The sequence below is a fragment of the Rhineura floridana genome, chromosome 18 (assembly GCF_030035675.1).
Source record: "Rhineura floridana isolate rRhiFlo1 chromosome 18, rRhiFlo1.hap2, whole genome shotgun sequence".
Taxonomy (NCBI): domain Eukaryota; kingdom Metazoa; phylum Chordata; class Lepidosauria; order Squamata; family Rhineuridae; genus Rhineura; species Rhineura floridana.
Window position 1 is genome coordinate 25,646,889 of NC_084497.1, and position 18,238 is coordinate 25,665,126.

The window sequence follows — 18,238 nt, forward strand, 5'->3', positions numbered from 1 at the left end:
TCCACCCCTCACAGGCTACACTTCATGCCCTCCTTGAGTGTCTCTGTTTGACTAGACCGTGTCCATGAACTCTGGTAATTCCTCTCTGCTTGGATGGAGGCGAGAAAGGGGTGTGCGAGTTGTTCAGACTGGGGGCAGGGAACCTTTTTTCAACCCAAGGGCCGCATTCCCATCTGGATGGCATTCCGAGGGCCACATATCATTGGAAGGCAGGGGCTGTATAGAAAAGTTGGGCAGAGCACTCCTCTTGTACTGTAGACTTGCTTCTAAACACACTCGCAGACCCCTCTCTATTCTTTACCCAGACAAGCATTATCAGAGTTCAGGGACACATTCTAGCCAGGGAAAAAAACATTTTGCCATGAGAAGCAGAGCCACTGAAGGATGTGGCCTGGGGGAAGGTTCCGAGGGCTGGGTAGAGAGACCACAATACCTTGGCCTGAGGTTCCCCAGCTCTGGATTAGACCATGTTAGTTCTCCTAGAGTTCTAAAACGTTGATGTGATGGGCCCGGGCATCCAAGATGGAATGCAAAGATCAAGATGATGATAAGAACATAGATCAGGCCAATGACGCCTCTAGTCCAGCATCCTATTCTCACCGTGGCCAACCAGATACCCCTGTGGGAAGCCTGCGAGGATGGCCTGAGCGCAAGAGCAACTCTCCCCACGTGCGATTCCCAGCAACCGACATTCACAGACATACTGTGGCTGACAGCAGAGGTACAACATCGCCATTGTGGGTACGAGCCATTGACAGCCTGATCCTCCATGAATTTGTCCAGTCGTCTTCTAAAGCCATCCATTACTGCCTCTTGCGGGAGCAAATTCGACAGTGTAACTGTGCTGCATCCTTCCTTTTGTCTGTCCCGAATCTTCCAACGTTCAGTTTCACCAGATGCCCCTCGATTACAGTGTTACGAGAGAGTTTATCCATTTCCTCTGAGCCATGCATGATTTTATCCACCTCTGTCACATCTCATCTTACTCTCCTTTTCTGTAAATCCACAAGCCCCAAGTGTCGCCACCTTTCCTCATGGGGGAGTTTCTCCATCCCCCTGATCATTCTGGTTGAACAGTGGTGGTAGTAAACCCGTTTGAAGAGCAGTTATCTTCCTTGAAAATGGAAATGGACTGCCTTCAAGTTGATTCTGACTTATGGCAACCCTATGAATCCTTTTTTGTTGTTGTATTCATAGGGTTTTCATGGTAAGGTATTCAGAGGGGGTTTCCCATTGCCTCCCTCTGAAGCTAGTCCTCCCCAGCTGGCATGGGCCTGCTCAGCTTGCCACAGCTGCGCAAGCCAGCCCCTTTCTTGTCCGTAACTACCAGCTGGGGGGCAACTGGGCTCCTGGGGACTCTGCTGCTTGCCCACGGCTGCACAGGTGGCAGGGCACGTAACCCCTGAGCCAGCCACCGTGGGGGTGATCTTTAGCTCGCCCTTGGCACCCAGGAGACATGAGCGGGGATTTGAACTCGCAGACTCTGGACTCCCAGCCAGGCTCTCCTCCCCACTGTGCTGATCCTGATTTTGGTGTTCAGTGATACATCTTTGCATTTGAGCACCTTTCCTAGTTCTCTCATAGCTGCCCTCCCCAGTCCTAGCCTTCTTCTGATTTCTTGACTGTTGTCTCCATTTTGGTTACAAAAGTGAGGGAGAGAGACGGTCTGTTTTTTGAAAGTTAGAAGTTCACTTTCCATACCATTCAAGGTACAAGAGAGCTCCTCCTGGAGCTGTACATCTTCATCTACTCTCTTTTGCCCTGGAGTGGAAACTACCAACCATACAGATGCAAAAGCTTTTTGACAAGAAAATCCTTCTGGGCCTCCTAAAAGGAAGGAGGAGTTGCTCATTGCCTGAAGCAAGTCAGCTGTTTTTTGCTCCTTCACCCTGCAATTTACATAACAGTGTCCTCCTCTTTGTTTTCAGAGGGGAAAAAAACGAAAAATGTATGCAACTTTATTCATCAGGGACGGGGAACCTTTTTTGGCCTGAGGGCCTCATTCCATCATGAGGAAGCTTCCCAGGGGGCCCCGTGCCAGTGATGGGTGGGGCCAGAGGTGTAAGGGGCGGAGCATTAGATGTGACCTTTCTGCCTTTGTACATGAGGTTACATTCCAGACACAAAAGTCAGAGATTTTTTTACGCATGCACACGCCCCAGCTAGATGGAAACACACAAACAGGATGTAAAGCAGGACAGATGAGGTGTGTGGCGTAGAGAGAGCCCCAAGGGCCAGTTAGTGGGACTTGGAGGGCCACTACCTTATATTCTGCCACAGTCATCTATCTGTTTTGTACTCATTTCACTAATTCCAGAGTGCTCAGTCATTGAATGCTGCTTTGTGGGAACAAAGTTTGGAAAATCTCTCTCTCTCTGATCTTTCAAGGCTTCTCTTCAGTTTGTTTGTTTCTTTTAATAAAAAGCAGGAACCTCGACAGATGCAGCAAGTACCTCCATTAAAAAAAAAAGGACCAAATGAGACAAGGACCACAAGTGCTGGAGATATAGAAGTGCAGGGGTTTTTTTTTTGCTGAATTCGCCATCTTCGAGAAACTATCATCCATGATATTGAGTTGGCATAATATACTTGTATGAACAACTGTAATGTGCTTTGTGCAATCAGTTGTGGGTTTAGTTGATTGTAGTTTGTGGCAGCTCCAATATAACAACAACAATAAAATCGTTTATGAATCACTTCCAGTGAAGCATCTCAAAACAATTTCACAATAAAACCCATATATAAAACTATTTCATTAAAAAAACCTATTTCAGATACGATACAGATACTGACTGGGATGAATACTACTACTAAATTACTATGCTTCTGCTACTATTAGTATTATTAATTTGTACCACACCTTCTTACAAAAAGTGTACGAGGCAACTTACACAAAATCAGTATTAAACAAAAGCTTAAAATCCTACCTTAAAAAAGACAGCTCAAAACAGCAGCAAAACGCACAATAAAAATCAAGATTTTATAAAGGCCCTGCTTCAGTAAAAATACCGCTACTGCCCTCCTAAAGTCAGTCTGTGAGGGGAGCCTCTGAAGGCAGGGCTAGATTAAGACATGCAGAGGCCCTGAGCCAAGATTCAGAGGCCCCATACCATAAAAAAATATCAAGAAAAAGGTTTTGGGAGAGTGGCAAGGAGGGGATTAGCAGAAACGAATGCCTGGTGTGGAGCAGGACTAGCTAGCTCCCATTGTCTCCTCTTAAGGTCTGAGGTGAGGTTGGGCAGCCTCTAGATGATGCGAGTAACATCCAGCATCCCTGGAAGGGTAACTAATGGGGCTGGGTGTGAATTGAGGTGGGGAGGCCACGGTTGCAAATTTTGGTGGTGGTTTTATATGAACGGTCATTTAAGCCGAAGCAATTTCAGTTATAACAAAACTTCTTAGTTATCAGCAACATGTTTAGAGCCCCCCTCATAATGTGAGGCCATGGCTTACTTGGCTTGTCCTTAAATCTGGCGCTATCTGAAGTAGAATAAAGGTCCCAGGGAAGACTCACGTTGAGTCTTGAGATGTTCTGAAAATGGTCTCCAGTGGTCATGAAATTTGGACAGGGAAGTATGTATCTGGCTAGTATTAATTATGTGGATTTCAAATTACTGTGTGAAATTGAATTTATGCCTACAAAATGGCTGTATGCTCAAAGATACAAAAAATATCTTCACATGAAAAACAAATAATTTTATGATGCATAGGTGGTTATCCTCAGTAGACAGGTATGCATTCATATGGACTTAGAAGTGGGGATGTAAACAGTGAGACCAGATAGAAATAAACACTAAAAAAATCCAGTCTGTGTCCAATAAAGTAGTCTGCAAAATAAACCCACGGAGCGTTGACAGCAATCTGCTTCTAGTAGGACAGGAAACCATGGCCCCTGTTCATGTCTAAACGAATAAAACTTCATGATTAGTTCTAATTTGCCTATTTCATGGTGGAAATAACGTTTGGAATTCCAGTTTGTTACCATGCCCATTGTATGATATCTTGGGGAGATACCCATGTAGCCATAAGCAAACAACAAGTTCTTTCCTTGGTGGGTTTTCCACGCATAAATGACCTGTGACATGTGATGGACATGAATGGAGTCAATGAAGATGGCCTAGCTTTTCACATAGACTGTCACCTCTCTTACTCAGGATCCGGCTTTTAACAGACTTGAACGGGCGGGGGTGGGTGGGAGATTGCATGACCGTTGCCCTTATTAGTATGTAAACCATTTCATTTGGTCAGAAATTACTCGGGAATAGAATAATTTAGATGTGGGAGCCACAAACTGGCTGCGTCCATGGGTATGTTGGAGAAAGAGGGGTGGAAAGGGGGTGGGTGGGAGTTGCAAGGCGATGTGTCTTCTGGAACATTTCCACCCTCAAAATTCTCTTCAGCTCCCTTCAGTAAACAGTGGCCTCAGTTGGCAGCTAAACAGTACAAGAGTTTATTTTTATTTCTTGGAATTCAGTAGACCTGAAATGGCTGTTAAATGTTAACTTTCAAAAGACACACACATCAGCATTCTCGGCCGCAGTGAAAGTCAGGGTGGCGGCAAAGAGGGATGAGGAACTAGAAAAGTTATAGTGTTTTTTTGTTTTGTTTTAAATACTTCCAGTACTTACTTGCTGTTCCTCCCACCTGTTTCCAAATCAGTTACGCACCTTTGTTTGGGTGGGTGGGTGTGTTTCTGTAATTGATTCTACTCTTGAGGTATCTCCTGTTCTTTGTGAATTATAGGGATCCCCCTTGTCCATCTTCCTAAATCTCTCCTTGAAAACATCTGCCCCATCCTCTTTTGCAGAGAGGATTAATAGAATATAGACCGGAGTGGCTCATCCAAATCCAACAGGGCATATTCACGCCTCCCCCCTCAGTGATTTCTAAATTTAAATGTGAGTGACAGAAAGGGAACAGTTTAATCTCTGTTAGAGACCGCAATTCCGTTTTCACTTGGTATCTTGCTTTCAGATGGCAGGAAAACACCCCAAGGAATGAGAGGTTGCTACTTCTCCCAAAGCAGTATTCTTCATATTGTCAAGGCCCCACTCTTGGATTTATGCATTGTTGTTTAAAATGGAAATGGACTGCCTTTACATCGATCCTGACTTATGGCGACTCTATGAAAAGGGTTTTCATGGTAAGCAGTATTCAGTGGGGGTTTACCATTGCCTCCCTCTGAGGCTGAGAGGCAGTGACTGGCCCAAGCTCACCCAGTGAGCTTCATGGCTGTGTGGGGATTTGAACCCTGTACTCTGACATTTTAACCACTACGCCACACTGACTCTCTGTTGTTGTTTAAACCAACCTTATTTCTTAACATAAGAGCCTGTGTTTTGTACACTGGACTACAGAGAGAGTACAGCACACAAGACTTCAATTCACGGGAAGGGACACCAACCTCTACTCAAATAGCCATAGCCCAGCTGGCCAAAAAATAGCCTCTTGCGCGAAGCCACCGTTTAGTTGTTGAGTTGCAACACGTTTCGTAGCTGAGGCTACAGGGAGGAGTCTTCATAACCTTCTTCCCTGTTGCCACAGGAACCCATAGCCTGTGCCCAGGAAGGCAAAGGCCTGTCCCTCACACCTCTGTCTGCAGACTGTTTTGGGTAGCGTAGCGTGGCAGCTTCATCCCTGCTGAGTATTTTTTTTGTGTGAGAAAGCCCTACATCTCCTAGCATGCATCCTCCTGCGTACACACCTGAGTAGGATGGGGCTTGTTTGCCCTTTGCAGCACAGAAGGACCAAAGAAGATGATAGGCACTGTGAGCGATAGATACAGCGTGCTGACTTCTTGCTTAATTCGCTTGGCAAGAGTTGTTGTTTAGAGCAGGTACTTAAGACCATTGGAGCTGGATGGGATGGATCACCTTATGACTGTTCCCTTTCTCAGTCTATTAGCAAGCACAAGGATTGAGATTTTCACTGTTGTTTGGTGCTAGCTGGGAGTTCCAGGAATACAGGCGCAATGTCGGAAGTAACTTTGTGCATCAGACCTGTGTATTAGCAATGTTTTATGATCTTGGCGACTTCCTTTCACTGTGCCATTAAAACTGCAGAGCCGGACAGATGCGCGCTGCAGAGCAAACAAGATATAGAAATAGACCTGAAGTAATAAAGGCTGTTATTCTCGGCCTTTCTCAGCTGTTAAACAGCTTTTAACCGTTGGTGCAGAGAAGGATATGATCAGCCGTCCCCTGCCGTTACCGAATGCTCAGTCTTTTCCATCTAAGACGCTGTTTGGGCCAGGGTTGGGTACAGCTTCTGAAGGCGCAGAAATTTAGGAGGCTACCCCTGTAACAGAGATTTCTGCGGCAGTCTCAGTTTATGGGCATTTATATACCCGTAAACAAAGAAAAATTGTTAAGTGGTGCTTGGCAAGATTATAGCAAGGCCTGACAGGATAGCTTACCTGTTTTTCCTTAATCTAAAATATGCCACGGGGCAAGTGAAGTATCTGAGATTGAAGGCTCTTGGTAATGCTGTTAGGGACATATTGTCTTTCTAGGAATTTTACGTACCAAGGACTTACACTTTTTTTTTTAATTGCTGTTACTGAAGGTTTGGAAGGTTTACACTCCAACCCACTGGAGATAGTGAGACGATTCCAGTTGATGTCAAAAGGGTATCTATCCACAAACCAGGCTCCTTAGTTCTTAGAAGGAAAAAAAAATCCAAATAGCATCCCCAAGGGAATCGTACACTTTTTTGGTATCCTGTTGTTAAAGATTTATGGGTATCCACAGCTGTTTTTGCAAATAGTTTTGTGTAGAGCATTGTCCAAGTGAATGTAATATGCACATGACTTTTTCTATTTCTTCGTTAATCAAACAGCAATATTAATGTGGACATGTCTGTGTGCTCTCCTGATTATGCATGCTTCCTGAGATAATGTTAGCTTTGATGTTTTGCATATGATTTTTTTTGACCCTCCAAAAAACTTACATCATCCAGAGACCTAAAATTAGGATCAAAGTCTGTGTATGTAATTTTGGGGGTGATTTGTATGCACACATGTCCAGCGGTCCCAACTGTTTGCAAGTGGCAGGTATCGTACTTCTAGTATAGCTACAGTTTAATTACCATCAACTCCAAAATGTTATTCTTATTTATTATTGCATTTATGTCCCCCCTTTTCTCCAAGGAGCCCAAGGTGTCATCCAAACATGGTTCTCTCTGTTCCAATTTTATCCTCACAACAACCCTGTGAGGTAGGTTAAGCCAAGAGTTGGTGACTGGCCCAAGAACACTCAGTGAGCTTCATGGGCCGAGTGGGGATTTGAAACCTGGTCTCCCACAGGTCCTCTAACCACTGCACCACACTCGCTTCAAGGCCTCTTGCCGGGCCTGGCAACCAAGAGGTCTTCTGTATCTTTAAAAGTTGTGCAGGGGGAAGGGAGAATTCCACCTTGTGGTTTTTCCCATTACAATGTTGCAAGAACACCTGCACTTGACTGACTTTCTCTTCTCCTAAAGATACAGGATCGGTCTCAGGGATTGAACCTGGCAACCCTAAGGAAGCTGCCGTTGCACTCTTGCCCCTCAGAGTAATCTGCATCTCCAAAATGAAGCAGATTTAGAAAAAGGGGAGAGCAAGCGAGCCAAGGGTAATGCGGATTACTCTGCTAGCTGTCAGGGAGAGAGGCTGTAAAGGTGTTCCACCCCGCAACAATGTACGGCGCAGAGCCTTAGAACGACAGAGCAGCTGCGGCACCTGCCCATCTCCGCAGATGCGCCACAGGCCACCAGCATGGTGCTCAACCACAATTTGGGAACCCCTGACCTAGCACGAGGGTGGCCCTCCAGATGCTGTTGGATTCCCAGCGCCCATCAGCCCCCCTCCCTCAGCCACCATGGCCGACGCTCAGCTCAGGGATGATGGGAGTTGTAGGCCCAGCAACTTCTGGAGGGCTTCAGGTTCCCCACCCTTCACCTAGAATGATCGCACAGATGCTAGGGGTTGGTTTGCATAGGGGTTGGGTGTTTTTTAAATGTAATACCTTTTCTCCCGAAAAGGAACGAGGCCCCTAGTAACGACTGCCTCCTAGTCCCTTTTGAGCACTCTGCTTGTGTGGGCAAAGGAGGGAAGACTTCTGAGGACACCACGGCAGCTGCTATTCCAAAACGCCAAGCGAACATGTTCCGCTTTTTGAGACATGACTCAGGAGCCGAGATAAACAAAAGGAGGGAAAGGGTGAGGGAGGGTAAGAGCTAGACGGCAAGTCGGCGCGGTTGCATAGGTCGCCGTTGTGCAACCTTGAAGGTACTAAATATACGCTGTATTTGGAAATGAAGCTCTTTCCCGCCTAATTACACAGTTCTTGGCTTTGGAGGCAGGTTCTGAGAAGAGATGAGGTGAGGCTTTTTAAGTTCAGGGGACTTTGCCCCGATTGTTTAAGGAACTGGAAGATGGAAGGCAGGAAGCAAAAGGCTTTTTTGCCCAGGCCCAATAATTAACCAGGGACCAAATAAACAGAAAGAAGAAAAGCGGCACCAGGAGCCAGCCCCCCTTTTCTCGGTGGTTACTCCTCACCAGGGTCTCCGGGGGTCCTAGACCCCTTACTTTTTTGGGAGCAGGGTCCCTATGTCTCCAGCATCCTATGAGCCAATCAGTATGAGATGGGAGTATGTTAGCCACTGAGAAGAGTCTTCTAACATGCTCCCCTTTCATGCTGATTGGAGCCAATCAGAGTGAAAGGAGGTCAGTCAGCCACTGAGAAGACTCTCTTCAGTAGCTAACACTCTCACCTTTCAAGCTTATTGGCTCTTAGAGACATGTGTTGTTGCGGGAGAAGGTGTTAATCTCATTCTCAACCCAGCAGCAAAAGAAAGAAGGAGGGGTATGGCTGTGACTATCATGAAGAGACCATGCACTTCTGAATTTGCCACTGCACTGTTGCTCCTCGCTTGCTCTTGTGAGAAGAAAGTGGTGTTTTGTTTTTTTTGAGGAATGGAGTAATGAAAAAGAGTGATATATTCTCTTTTTTTAATATAACACTTAGAAGAACCACATTGCAAAGTGATTTCAGACAGGCTTGCAGTTTGCCACTAGCCTGCTCTTGTGTGTCTTCAAGGGCAAAAGCTATGGTGCGAGTTAGAAGGCAGAGCTGTGGATGCAGCCGGTCATGCGTTCCCAGCAGTTTATACTAGCTAGAGGCTTGAGTGTTCTTCATTGCTTCCAGGTGTGTAAGGACAGGTCAGAGTTTAGCCCTGCCCAGGCCTGGAACTTAGGGTCTCCTTCGAATAGAAGCATGGGGAGTAGGATATCCTTGCAGACCTCTGCACCATCAGTGACCCTGAGGAGCTATCAGATCCAGCTGTTCTCCTCACCCCCCAGGACCGGAGATCTGTCTGGGTTCCTGGCCAGCTCTCGGACACTGACCCCCCCTCCAAATAAAATCACCTCCAGGGCCACAGCAACAGAGGAGATGGCAACCCAGGCAGGGCTGTTGGTGAAGTGCCCAGGTAGGTCCATGTGAGGCTACTTAGGAGATGCTACTTGTGAGCATCTGCCTGGATTGGGGTTTGGTGTAGAGCCAAGAAGAGATGGAATCTCCAACAGTGGTGGCTACGTGCCCATCGGGACTGGTGGGGCGGAAGGCAGGGAGCCCAACAGTATGTGCAGCCAGAGCTAATGAGAAACAGAGACAACGCGCTCTAGTTTTACTCCCATTCTCCTCCCTGCTGAGTTCTACATGAGACAACACGGCAACTTAAGGAGGAGGAGGCGGCAGATAGCCAGGGCTGGACATAAGTAAGAAGGCAGGCGGGTGGAGGTTGGCTGAGGGCAGACTGAGTCTGGTGGAGAACTGCCCCACTGACCCCAGTGGACCAGCCTCCATTGGTCTGCACCTCTTCTATATAAGCTCTCGATCTGGGCTGATCTGCTGAAGCAGCAACTCCCTTGGACCCTCCAAACTCAGCCTTGCTGGACTGGGGAAATGAATGCCCGTTTTTAAAGGAATTCTCTGTTTTCCTTGATGCTGCAAGCTGAACTGATCATCTGGCTTCTTTTTTGATTTAAAAAGATAGTTCTTCACTGACCCCTTCCCCACCCCCAAGACCCTTTTTGGAATGATCAACAGTTTAGTCTGATTATACTGGATGCTTGGGCTGCAAAGCTTTAGTTTATTTTGTTTGTGCATCTGGAATATTCCCTATTTTCAAGGACTTAAGCTGTTGATGCAGGCAGCACATAGTCTAGGGAAGGTAGGCGAGTGGCTAGTCCATTACGTTTGTTAATACTTTATAAACTATTGCTTTCTTTGCTTGTTCCCTTGGTTCTGACACCCACCGACCCTGTGAACATAAGCAGTGATGTTTTAGTCAAGTTGACTCATTGCTACTGACCTCTGTTTTCTTGTGTGTAAAATGGGATTAATAGAAGCTAAAACGATGAAACTGAGGTTATCATACTTTGGACACATAATGAGAAGACGTGATTCACTAGGAAAGAGAATGATGCTAAGAAAATACAATCATGCTGGGCACTGAAGTGAGGAAAGTTGTTTGGAAAGACAGGAGCCTACCGGGTTTTTCAATATTCTCAGTTACAAGATGTGTGAACTGTTGCATGGTATTTTACTCGGGGGGGGGGATCGTCATACCCGTGATATATCCAAATCTGCAGTACAATGAGCTGTGGTACAACGAGCTGTGGTACAGCGAGTTTCTACTGTATTTCAAAGTAAACCTTATTTATTTATTTATTTATTTATTTCATTTTTAAATCGCCCATAGCGAATAGCTCTCTGGGCGGTGAACAAAACAAGATTAAAATACAATATTACAATAAAATTACAATAAAATCAGCAACAAGTTAAACGAAAAAAAAAATTAAATGAAACACATTGAACATTAAAATGCCTGGGAGTATAGCCAGGTCTTAACCTGGCGCCTAAAAGAAAGTACCGAAGGCGCCAGGCATATCTCCACAGGTAGGCTGTTCCACAGTTCGGGGGCCACCACAGAAAAGGCCCTAGATCTAATAACAATCCTCCGGGCATCCTGATGAGTTGGTACCCGGTGGAGGGCCTTGGATATTGAACGAAGTGAACGGGTAGGTTCATAGCGGGAGAGGCGTTCCACAAGGTATTGTGGTCCCACACCGTGTAAGGCTTTATAGGTCAAAACCAGCACCTTGAATCTGGCTCGGAAACAAATAGGCAGCCAGTGCAGGCGGGCCAGGACAGGTGTTATATGCGCAGACCAGCGGGTCCTCGTTAACAACCTGGCTGCCGCATTTTGCACTAGCTGAAGTTTCCAAACGGTCTTCAAGGGCAGCCCTACGTAGAGCGCATTACAGTAATCCAGTCTAGAGGTTACCAGAGCGTGAACAACTGAGGCGAGATCGTCACTGTCCAGATAGGGGTGTAGTTGGGCTACTAAGCGAAGATGGTAAAACGCATTCCGTGCCACCGAGGCCACTTGAGCCTCAAGCGACAAGGAAGGGTCAAAAAGGACCCCCAAGCTACGAACCTGTTCCTTCAAGGGGAGTGTAACCCCATCTAGAACAGGATGAACATCCACCATCTGGGCAGGTAAAGAGCTCACCAACAGTGTCTCAGTCTTGTCTGGATTAAGTTTCAGTTTATTAGCTCTCATCCAGTCCATTATCGTGGTCAGGCAACGGTTCAGCACATCAACAGCCTCACCTGAAGAAGGTGAAAAGGAGAAGTAGAGTTGCGTGTCATCAGCGTACTGATGGCAACGCACTCCAAAACTCCTGATGACCGCATCCAGAGGCTGCATGTAGATGTTAAAGAGCATGGGGGACAAGACCGACCCCTGAGGGACTCCACAATGGAGAGTCCAGGGTGTCGAGCAATGTTCCCCAAGCACTACCTTCTGGCGACGATCCGCTAAGTAGGAGCAGAGCCACTGCCAAGCAGTGCCCCCAACTCCCAACTCTGCGAGCCTCCCCAGAAGGATACCATGGTCGATGGTATCAAACGCCGCTGAGAGATCAAGGAGAATCAACAGAGTCACACTCCCCCTGTCCCTCTCCCGACAAAGGTCATCATACAGGGCGACCAAGGCTGTTTCAGTGCCAAAACCAGGCCTAAAACCGGATTGAAACGGATCCAGATAATCGGTTTCATCCAAGAGCGCCTGGAGCTGGCCGGCGACCACCCGCTCCAGGACCTTGCCCAAAAAAGGGACATTCGCCACCGGTCTATAGTTGTTCAAAATATCTGGGTCCAAAGTAGGTTCCTCTGTAGCTTTTACATGTTGTGGTACTTTCTAGTCAAGTGGTAGTGGCTGCGAGTGTCAAGATATGATGCTGTGCCAATATACAAAGGTAAAGAGCAGTGTTGAAAGTAATAACAAGTAAGTTTGCCAAGGTCCGTGATCAAAACAGCTAGTCAATTATACAGAGAGCAATGGAAGTTGTAAAACTGTTGCCTGGAGAGGCAAAGGGCCCAGTGGGCTTTCTTAATACTTATCACAGCACATTCCTTGGAAGGCCTTGGGATTACAGAGTGGAGACTTTCCAAACACTTAAAAGAAATTTAAAAAAAAAAATCCTTTCCCTCATGTAAAGTATGTGTGTATTTTTCAAGTACTGTATAGAAATTGAGTCAAAGTTTGCTTCTCTGTACAATTATTAGCTTGGGAGGTGCCGTGCGGTGTTCTGAATTTATAAATAAGGTTTAAGAGGTTCTTGGGGAATTGCCCGCTCCCCATTAGAACAATTGACATATTTAGCTGAATTTATGGAGAAAGTACATGGAAAATACTGCTTTAAAAATTATTCTGTAGGTACAAATCCTTTGTAGCCTACAAAATAAATGTCTGGGGGTTTTTTGCAAGTGGGCTCCTGCTGGGAGGAAGGGTGGGATATAAATCAAATAAATAAATATATAAGTGTTTGACAAATATTTTCAGAAACTTACATTCCTTTAGAAACAGGGTAAGATTTCACACATTATAGAGCAGCAACCCTTGGTTTAACGAAGTGGCCAGCTGATTAAGAATATGTCATGTGATGTAGCCCTTAAACTGGTTTGCTTTGGTTTATACCAGGAGTGGGAGATCTGAACCTCTCCAGAGGTTGTTGAACCCCAATTCCCATCTGCAGCAGCCAGCATGGCCAATGGTTAGGGACTATGGGAGTTGTCATCCAGTAACATCTGGAGGGCCGCAGACTCACCATCAGTAGTTTATGCCACTAGTAATACCTTCAACACAATCATATTCACAGGCAGATAGCAGAAATGCAATAAAGACAATGTGGAATATAATCAAAATAGATAAAAGAGCTGCACGCTTTGCAAACTTTAGAAGCAAAAAAAAGAACTGCTTGAAAAGTTGAAAAAAATATCAGAAGAGCTCAAAAAAATTTCAAAAGCCCGAAGAAATGTTTTCGCCTGGCACCTAAAGAGGCACTTCGGGAGCTACCTTATACCGAGTCAGATCATTGCTCCATCTAGCTCAATATAATCTACACTGATTGGCAGCGGCTCTCCAGGGCTTAAGATGTCATGGATTGGATCCGGGCCCTTCTGCACGCAGAGAGACACTATTGATGAGCATAGGTTGCCCCCTGATACCCAGTCAGGCCATTGGTGCACCTAGTTCAGTGTAGCCAACAGCGACTGACTACAGGGTTTCAGACTAGAGACTTTCTTAACCCTGCATGCAGAAGCCGGGGATTGAAGCTGGGACTTTCTGCTGCAAACCAGATGCTCTGTCACTGAGCGACAGCTCTTCCCTCATGATAACATGAGTGGGTGCTATGCACGTCTCTCTCTGGAAAGCATTCCAGAGGTGAGGAGCCACCACAGAAAAGGCTCTGGTCGCCACTGCACATCAGGTGGAGGAAGCATGCAGAGAAAGGCCTCAGACGAAGACCTTGGTAAAGGAGCAGGCCGATGCAAAAGAAAGCGGCCCAAGAAAGGCCTCATCCTAAGTTGTGCAGGATTCCTCAGAAATGTGCAGAGGTTTCACTGGCTGGCTGTTTTCACGGTAAGAGGTATTCAGAAGGGGTTTGCCATCGCCTTCCTCTCAGCCTAAGGCACCCGGGATTCCCAGGCGGTCTCCCATCCAAGTACTAACCAGGCCTGACCCTGCTTAGCTTCCGAGATCAGATGAGATCGGGCGTGTTCAGGGCAGTATGGCCCTAGTAAAGCCAGCTAATCCCGCTTTAAAGCCAGCTTCCTCTAAAAAAAAGAGCACTGAACTTGTGTTTTAACTCTTTCCTTCCAAGTGTTGACTCACTTGTCAGTGCCTTCAGATTCCTCTCAGCTTCATGTTAACATCTCTCCCCGTCTTTTTATCCTTTCTTGAGATGCATCTCCTCCTTGGTACCTTGCATTTGCTTTATTCCTTCCTCCCCACCCTCTTTTTTCCTCCTCCTCCTGCGTTTCCCTCTGGTTCCCATGCAACATATTTCATCGTGATTGAGCTGTAATGTATAATTCATCGATCTGCGTCGAACCATGAAGCTATTGTGCGAAGGAGCGATGGAGACAAGTTGAGCAAATAAAAGGCTGCATTTTTGTGTGTGGAAACTTGGCCTACCCAGACACAACTAATACCAGCCTGGATTTCTGAACAGCCCGCCATTAAGTGCGAGGGCAAGCCACCTTGTTTAAGCCTACCATGTCTCCCCAAAGCAAAGCCTTTTCTGTGCTTAATCCCAGTGGCTGGCGCTAATGGGGTCCGTTGTCGCTCTTCTCAGCAGCAGTGATGTCCGTCTTGTGCAGGACTGCTCTGCTTATGATTGATCACACCTAACGCAGCACATGAAGCATATGTGATAATTGCAGGTCTGCCAGATGCATGTCAGCTCTTCTTTCCCTAACCCTAGTTTGTCGCCAAGTTCCCCAGTTCCAAAAATGCACCTTGTCACTGAATCCCACCAAGTTCTTTGCGCGTGAAGTGAGGAAGTGCTTCCTTTTGAACATACCTCCTGTCAGCTTGGTTGTGTGACCCGGAATACTATTATTTTGGGGAGGGAGAGGGATATATGGAGCACATTTGCTCTGCAAAGTAAAACCAGTTTCATACTGATTGCAACAGGTGGGCCAGGGAAGAATTACAGTTCTGCAAAGTGAGTGAGTGAGTGAGTGAGTGAGTGAGTGAGTGAGTGAGTGAGTGAGAGAGAGAGAGAGAGAGAGAGAGAGAGAGAGAGAGAGAGTGTGTGTGTGTGTGTGTGTGTGTGTGTGTGTGTGTGTGTGTGTGTGTGTGTGTGTGTGTGTGTGTGTGTGTGTGTGTGTGTGTGTGTGTGTGTGTGTGTGTGTGTGTGTGTGTGTGTGTGTGTGTGTGTGTGTGTGTGTGTGTGTGTGTGTGTGTGTGTGTGTGTGTGTGTGTGTGTGTGTGTGTGTGTGTGTGTGTGTGTGTGTGTGTGTGTGTAGGGGGAGATGTTAGCCATTCTCCCACCTCTTTCACAGAACCACAATTCCTAGGATTTCCAAGGAGGAGGCAGCTATTGACACTTGAGCCTGTTTAAGACAGGGGTAGCTAACGTGGCACCCTCCAGATGTTTGTTTGTTTTTTGGACTCCATCTCTCATTGTTGCTGACCATTGGCCATCCTGGCTGGGGCTACCGGAAGTTGTAGTCCAGCGACATCTGGTTACCCGTGGTTTAAGATGTTAATACTATTCTCTAAACTGTTTTGGTTGGTTCTACCACACTAATATTTCTACTCCTCTTCCCAGTATCTCACAGGCCAGTGTTCTTCAAATTTGGTTCCCAGACGTTGTCAGATTATAGCTCCCATCAACCCCAGACAACTTAGCCAATGGCCAAGGGTGATGGGAAATGCATTAAATGGCTCCCCCTCCCAATGCTGCAAAGGAGGGCATGGCAACCTCCATTTTGTTGACTTCTTTTAAAAAAAAAATCACAGAAGACAGAGAACACATACAAACTTAAGAAGTTTGTAAACACGCTCTCGCCATTTATTGATTTTTAGAAAAACAAGGCATTTCTTTTTATTTACCTTGGATTCCTAGAAAATATACGTTGCAAGTATAGCAACCACAGCATCCTGTAGTTTCATGCGTTTGGGAGGGGAGAGGGAGGTAATTGTCAAAGCGTCACCTCCTGGTGCCTTGCAACATTTCCTCGTAATTCAGGATGGGGAAGCTAGCTTCTCTTGGATCGATCTGTCGTAATGATCGGCGCGGAGCCATAAGCCCATTACTCACTCATTGCACACTCCACCCCCCAAAAAAGAATCCAACGAGTCAAGCTCTTGGAATGTTTCCTACAGCTATACCTACTTTAGAAACAACTGCAATTCTTTCAACACCCATTTGTATTTCTGTAGCCAGCAGATATCCTGTAGAGCAAATAAAAGAGAATTCAGGTGTGTGTGTTGTTTTAAAGGGAGATATTTCTTTTTGGGAGAAGTGCGCCGGGGATATTTTGGCCCCTGAAGCAGAAAATCCCAAGTGGTGGCTCTTCCTTCCCTCTCCCACCATGAAAACATAAATATAACAATAAACCAAATCATTAACGAGGTTCTCCCGTGTAATGGTCAACCTGCCTTTTAGATGCTGAAGCGTTGCCAAGCCTGGTGATCAAATTCTCTCCCCCGGAGAAAGAGAGAGGGTGGTGGTTGTGGTGTGTTACTCTGAGCCGCTTGGACATGGGTTCAAATTCCAGTCAGCCAGGAAGCAAGTTTAGATGACTTTATGCAACGAGCTGTTTCAGCTCACCGTGACTCATTGGGTTATTGTGAGGATAGAATACGATAAGGATGTATTATAACCCATCCCGAGATAGGGGAGAGCTGCAGCTGACTAGAATGCCACGAAAGGTTCCAAATTTATCCCCTGGAATCTCCCAAATAGGACTTGATCTGAAACGCTGGGCCAGAGGTGGGGCACTTTTGGCCTTCTAGATGCTCCTAGACTGCAGCTCCCATCATCCCTGGCCATGCTGGCTGGGGCTGATGGAAGCTGGGGTTCAACTACACCCAGAGGGCCTAAGGTTCCACCCCACTCGCCTTAGGCAGCCGCTGCCACTCGGTATAGACAGTACTGACCTAGCTAGACCAATGGTCCCAGGCTATGGTCTGAAGCACATGAGGCTGAAGCTAAGCAGGGTCAGGTCTAGTCAGTGCCTGGATGGGAGACTTACTGGGAAACATATGTAAGCCGCCTTGGGTTTCTATCATGAAAAGAAAGGCGGGGTAGAAATGTAATAAAATAAATAGCCTGACTTGATATAAAGCAGTGTGGAATCATAGAATAGTAGAGTTGGAAGGGGCCTATAAGGCCATCAAGTCCAACCCCCTGCTCAATGCAAGAATCAAAATCAAAGTATTCCCAACAGATGAGTGCCCTTACACTCAGATCCTGCTTGTGGACTTCCCAAGAGGCATCTCGTTGGCCCCTGTGAGAACAGGATGCTGGACTATGATGGGCCCCAGGCCTAATCCAGCAGCCGCTCTCTTCTTAGGTTTTTCCTGGGCACCCACACCCCATTAGGGGTTGACTGCTGAACCCAGAGCCCCCTGGCTGGGCTTCTCACCCTTTGTGATTAACTGTCTTCGACAAACATGTGGGCGGCGATGATGATGATATTATCGAGGACAGAGCAAGTCCATTCCCCTTGCCTTCTCCTTCTGGTTAGCAGCATGGATTTGAGCCCAGTGAGAGGAAAGAGCAAGCCAGTTGGCAGTTAGTGGCAAAAAAAAAAGGAGGCGATCCCACTGAGGGCATCTTGCCGGAGCCTCCTGCCCCAAATGCGGAGCAGACGCTAGAAATGTTCTCATCGTTCTTCCGCCCCAATATTTATTTTATTCATTGCTGCATTTATATCCTGCTGTTTTTCACGGAGGAGCTCACGGTGACGTACAAGGTTCTCCCCCTCCTCATTTAATCCTCACAACAACCCTTTGAGGTGGGGTAGGCTGAGAGAGAGGCAGTGACTGGCCGCAAGGTCACCCAGTGAGCTTCATGGCTGAATGGGGATTTGAACCCTGGTCTCCTAGGTCCAGCACACTAACCACCACGCCACACTGGCTGTTTACCTAAGCCAAGGGTGGCCAACTCTGTCCACCTTTTCTGTCAAGGACTGCGCTGCCTCATGAATAGTCTGTCGGGGTCAAATGCAGCAGTGGAAGGGGCCAGATGCCAACAGTGCCACCCCTTCTCTCTCTCTCTCTCTCTCTCTCTCTCTCTCTCTTTGCCACCCCTTTTTTTCTCCCTGAGCTGCCGGGGGGGGGGGGGAAGAGAGATTGTTCTTGCCAGAGGCCTGAACTGATCCCTTGCGGAGGG

At 46.7% G+C, this 18,238-nt stretch overlaps 1 protein-coding gene and 1 non-coding gene across 6 annotated transcripts in view; one reads left to right on the forward strand and one right to left on the reverse strand.

Moving 5' to 3' along the window:
- Nucleotides 1-18,238, forward strand: part of SKI (SKI proto-oncogene) — a 172,117-nt gene that overhangs the window by 98,812 nt on the left and 55,067 nt on the right. The gene's annotated exons all lie outside the window — the stretch shown is intronic.
- Nucleotides 14,013-14,131, reverse strand: LOC133372969 (5S ribosomal RNA). Its single transcript, XR_009759590.1, has one exon. It is a non-coding gene; the product is annotated as a 5S ribosomal RNA (ribosomal RNA).